This window comes from Electrophorus electricus, chromosome 18 (genome assembly GCF_041902795.1).
Source record: "Electrophorus electricus isolate QZ-2024a chromosome 18, ASM4190279v1, whole genome shotgun sequence".
Classification (NCBI taxonomy): domain Eukaryota; kingdom Metazoa; phylum Chordata; class Actinopteri; order Gymnotiformes; family Gymnotidae; genus Electrophorus; species Electrophorus electricus.
In genome coordinates, this window is record NC_137514.1 from 14,406,575 (window position 1) to 14,412,070 (window position 5,496).

Consider the following 5,496-nt stretch of genomic DNA (forward strand, 5'->3'; position numbering starts at 1 on the left):
TCATCCCGTACCATCCTCTCACTTGGGAGGACCTCCCCATACATTGATAAAAACCTGCGGACCTCGGCCGCCGAAACGTGGGGGTTAAAAAAATGGATGGTGACCATCCGCCGGTCATCGTCCCACAAGGGCTCGAGAATAAAGTCCTTCCCCAGTGGATGGCCACCCATCCCATCCCCCAGCTCCAGGACCCTCCTATAGACGGCGTCACTCGCAAACGTCACATCAAAAAATTTTTGGGCACCATTGCGCTGAGCGCAAATAAGTGCCCCGGGGTTGAGCCCGAAACCACCAAACAGGACCTCCCGTATGAAGGGGACCCGCTCAGTAAAGCAGGTCCCGTCCTGCGGGTCCCTCCAGCGGAACCGGGCCGTATTGAGCAGGCCACTGCCTGCCCTCAGGCCCGGCTCCGCCAGGGAGGCCCTGCTGGTGGTCGGGGTCTCGGCCGGGGCCTCAGCAGCCTGCGCCGTGCTGCGAGGAGCCGTCCCTGCACCTGCCGTGGCCATTTCTGGCCGGTCCTGGAGCCGAGGAAGCGCCTGGTCCCCCACGCCGGCAGCCTCTCTGGTCCTGGGAGGTCCTCCCTCTGCTGGCCGGATAGAGTACGACGTCCTCTTTGTAGTGGGATGAGCCGGGGCTTAAAATGAAATTAAAAAAAACCCTAAAAATCTAAAAATCAAATAAAACAATAAAAGAGACCAAGGGATCACATGCGGAAACGGAGGACAAGCCTCCCGAATCTGCACCTAGGATCACCCTTGGCCTCGCTAAAAGCTATAAAAAAGCCCAAGCGCAGCAATTCTCCTCAGCGTAAAATCCGTGTAAAATCCGTAGTAAAATCCACTGATAAGAACAGATCCTACACTTGATCTTAGCCAAAAGGCCGAGAAGCGATATCCCGAAGAACGCGCCGGCCGGAGGACCGGCCTGACGGGCGCGGTGGGTTGCGCCGTGGCGCGCGCGCGCGCACCTGGGCGGGTAGACGAAAGTGCCGGAACGGACGGGCCCCACCCACCAGGAGCCACTCTGTGCTGTGCTGCTCTCCACTTCCACTCTCTCTCTCATTGAACTTTGACAACGTGTGTGTGCAGCTCTGCAACCGCAAAGCTTTCAAAAATCAATTGGACTCTTCGATTTTCCTCTCCACGGAAATCTTTAGTAAAAGGTGAAAGATTTATGTGTGAATGAAGAGAAACCAGAGACATAGCCGCAAACGCATAGGAACCCGACTACGTCTGACCAAAGCCTAGCGAGTTTGTTCACCGTATGAGGAGGCGGAGCCTGGAAGGCTAACGCTAGCTGGAGTCATCTGATGGAGGGAGGGGTGGGTGGTGGTGGTGGTGGTGGTGTAGCAGCAGTCGCCTAAAAAAGATCAAAAAAGGCGGGAAAACCGCAAAACTGTGGAAAGGGGTCCGTCTCTCCTTTCTGTTCTTTTCTATTCTACTTGCGTTGGTTGGTTGGTTCTCTCTTTCTTTGACACAGGCTTAAGAAGGTGCACCGTTCCTGGAAGTACTGCAATACCAGGCCGATGCGTGGGGCGAACAGGGCAAGCCCGTTTCGCCTCCCTGTTCTAAAAATCCGCTTAATATGAAGTCCCCGTATAGGTGATGTATCACATATTTAAACTGATAAGAAGAGATTTTTTATTATTATTTTTTTAACCTTTATTCACCAATTCACAATACACAAAGCACAATAACAAATCAAATCAAAACACAACTCACAAACCAACTGACAGAAATAATAATAAACTACACATCTAAAAATCATTAAATTCAAGAATTGGTTACAAATATGGTACTTAAATAAAATACATTCAACTTTTCTAAATAGGTTTTGGTTTATGCCCTATCCCAGGTATAAATCCTTCGACCCATTTACAAATATCACTTCCACCTCCTCTCAGTCATTAGTCAAGGCTCTCCCCACAGTAGGTACATCATTGTCTAAAAATAATTAAAAACTAAAAAACCATCATCCCACTTCCAACTCATCCCCCAATCCCACCAGTCCTTGCATGCCTCGATCCACGGTTGAGGCTTCTTTATCTGTAGAGGGATCCGTTGAGGCTGTCGTCTCCATAGAAGAGTCCAAAGTCCCCAAACAGATCACCTCATTCGACATGGTAGATTGGGTAGGAGGGGGTACTTTGGGCACCGGGCCTTCCGAGAAGCTGACCTTCTTCTACCTGGGCTTCCCAGTCCATCCTCCATTTCAAACCTTGTTTGGGAACTTCTGCCGGGGCCTCCTCCTTCTTACACGGGACCTGCACCGGACCTGAAGCCTCACACACTTGTGGAAAAGGATCTACATTAGACAAATGGACCGCACCTGCCTGAGCATCCACTGCGGCCCTTTTCCTTTCCTCCGGCTTGGATTCTCCTCTCTCCACCGGGCTCACCCGGCCAGGTCCAATCTCCCGTCCCTAGCCCGCCCCCTTCTTAGGGGTCGAGGTGACGACACCATTTCCACCTGAGGCCGCCACCACCACATATGATCTCACCACCCCAGGACAGGAACGTGCCAGGTGCCCTTCACCCCGGCACTGCCGACACCTCTGCGGGCCTTTACAGTCCCGAGCCAGATGCCCCGTCTCCAAGCACCTGTGACACCTCAGGTCCGGGGAGTCCTCCTTCTTGTGCCCTTGGCTCCGGCAGTTCCTACAACACAAAGGTTGATCTGGGTAAAACAGATAGCCCTTACTGCCATCTATGGAGAAGTAAGCTGGGGGGTGAATCCACCGCCCCTTCCCATCCTCCTTCAGAAGGACCAAAAACTGCCGGCGCCCATTCCACACACCCAGCTCGTCCCTAACCAGTTTCTCTGCCGAATGGATCTCCCCATACCTTTGTAAGAACCTGCAGATAGACCCTGCAGCAATGTAACGGTTAAAAACATGTACAGTAACCACAGTTCTTTTAATCCTCCACAAGGGCTCCACCACAGTGAGCCCCCTCTGGATGCCCCCTCAACGTAATCCTCCTCTCCAGCATCAGCCCATACAGTTCTTCTGACGCCACAGTTACATCGAAGAACTTCTGGGCCCCATTCCTCTACACACACACCAGATCGTCAACACCGAACCGCAGCAGGCCAAGGAGAACCTCCCTTATGAAAGGGACCCTCTCCAAAAAGAGCGGAACCTGGCCGTGTTCAGTAGTCCCAAACCCGTCTCGACACCAGGTCCCGCCGGAGTAGCTCTCCCGGCCGCTGGCTCTGCAGAAGAAATTCCTCCTGTCCTGGGGCCCGGACATCCATCAGCTTCCATGCCGGAGGGAGCCAATCACAGGAATATCCGGAAGACTCTACTGCTTTTCCCACAATCGAAGCTGGTCCAGACGAGCTAAAAACTAACTAATCTAAAAAAAAACAAACAAAAATAACAAAAATCAAACAACAAAGTAACCTACTGTCTGAAAAAAGGAGATCACAGGGTTCCCATGCTGTGGGGGCGGTCAAGCCACCTCCCACTGCACACCGGTTCCCTGGGACCTCCTTCTAAAAAACCGAGCCAATGACGTCCAAGCTGTAGCACCAATCAAATTAGATTTTTTATTTTATTTTTTCCATTTATTCACACATTCAATTTTACAAAAAATCACACAAATTAACCAATTCACCATAAAATCAATAAGTACATACAATTAAAACAACCATCTTAAATACAATCATATCGACATCAATGTCCATCAATATCAATAAAAATCACTTCTCGGCCTTTTGTAAAACGGGTTTCAGCCGAGTCCCAAGCAGAGCCACCGCAGGTCCTCCAGTTGTCGGTTCTTGTTGTTCCTGAGGTGCTCCAGGGAATCCCGCCTCCTGCCTTCCGGGTGGGCTGGGCCTAAAAACACAAGATAAAACAATTAAAATCACGTAAAAATCCACCACCTTTCAGCTATCAATTTCGTATCTGATCGATAAGAATTTTTTTTTTCGATTTATTTAATACAATCAATCATTACTACAATAAACACCAACAATAATAAAAGTCAACAATCTACATAAAATTCAACATTTAAAAAACCACGGCCCCCCATGTACCAATTACACGGGGGGCATATACATAAGTCCATTAAAAGATCGCTCCTCGGCCCGGCTGCGCCTGGGCAACCGAGTGAAACAACAATAAAACTGTTAAAACGGCCTCTCATAAAAGACAGAAAAAAGATCAGACCTAAGAATCTAAGAGAACACCACCATGGTAGGAATAAAACAATGTCTAAGCTAAAATTGTCTGTTAGTAAAACTTTTTACATGGACCCAGACTTTTTACATGGACTTTTATGTATATGCCCCCTGTGTAATTGGTACACGGGGGTCTTGGTATTTTAAATGTCCTTGACTTTTAAATAATGAATTTTATGTAAAATGTTGAATTTTATTATTATTGATGTTTTTTATGTATTGTCTGATTTATTGAATTTAATAAATCTTGATCTGTTTGATAAAAAAAACTGTTCTTATTTAGAACGGAAAAGAAATTGATTGCCGAAAGGTGGCGGATTTTTACGTGATTTTAATTGTGTTTTTAGGCCCAGCCTACCTGGACGGAAGGAGGCAGGATTCCCCCAGAGCACCTCGAGGACTACAAGAACCAGCGGCTGAAGGAGCTGTGCAGGATCTCTGCTCGGGACTCGGCTGGAGGAGGGCGGATGGCGGCTGGAGGACCTCGGGGTCTGGAGCGGGCCGATGGGACCTCGGCGAAGGCCTCGGAGCCCTGGGGGACCGCCTCGGCGGGACCTGGTTCGGGAGCAGGAGGTGGGGGCCTGCATGACACGGGCAGGTTTCGCTGGAGGAACCCGGAGGAGGAACCCCCCTTTATGGAGCGGGTTCCTTTTATCCGGGAGGTCCTCTTTGGAGCACTGGGGCTGACGCCGGAGGAGCTCATCTGTGCGCAGCGCAACGGGCCCTTGAGGTTCTTCGACGTTACACTCTCCTCTACAGGGGTGTATCGGCGAGTCCTGGAGCAGAGGGTGGGATTACAGTGCCACCCTGTGGGTCGACACTTTGTGGTTGAACCTCTGTGGGATGGTGACAGGCGACTGATCACCACCCACATGTTCAACCCGCATGTCCCCACAGATCTTATCCGCAGGTTCCTCCAGCAATACGGTGAGGTGCATCCGGGGGAACGATATGTCCGGGATGAGCTGGGCATTTTGAATGGGCACCGCCAATTCATGGTGACTCTTAAAGAGGACGGTGAGGGGGGGGTTGGTGCACCCCCCTGCCCTTATCGTCCTTGGCGTTAACCGGGGGTACTTGTTTTACAGAGATCAGCTGGCCTTCTGCCGGAGCTGCTGGGGCCACGGAAACAGAATAGAGGACTGCCCGGAGCTGAGATATTTGGACCAGGGACATATGGCTCGGGACTGCAAGGGCCCACGGAGGTTTAGCAGCTGCAGAGGTGAAGGACATTTAGCTCGCTCCTGCCCCAACCGAGCAAGTACTTATGCGGCAGCGGTGGTTGTGGGCGGGAGGAGAGAATCTGCAGCTTCC

The 5,496-nt window shown here is 50.7% G+C and overlaps 1 non-coding gene and 2 pseudogenes across 1 annotated transcript; all 3 read right to left on the reverse strand.

Moving 5' to 3' along the window:
- Positions 1-744: 744 nt before the first annotated feature.
- Positions 745-892, reverse strand: LOC145652255 (U2 spliceosomal RNA; annotated as a pseudogene).
- A 194-nt stretch (positions 893-1,086) lies between these two features.
- LOC145652339 (U5 spliceosomal RNA) lies at positions 1,087-1,201 on the reverse strand. Its single transcript, XR_014118524.1, has one exon. It is a non-coding gene; the product is annotated as a U5 spliceosomal RNA (small nuclear RNA).
- A 283-nt stretch (positions 1,202-1,484) lies between these two features.
- On the reverse strand, positions 1,485-1,701 carry LOC145652244 (U2 spliceosomal RNA; annotated as a pseudogene).
- Positions 1,702-5,496: the final 3,795 nt, after the last annotated feature.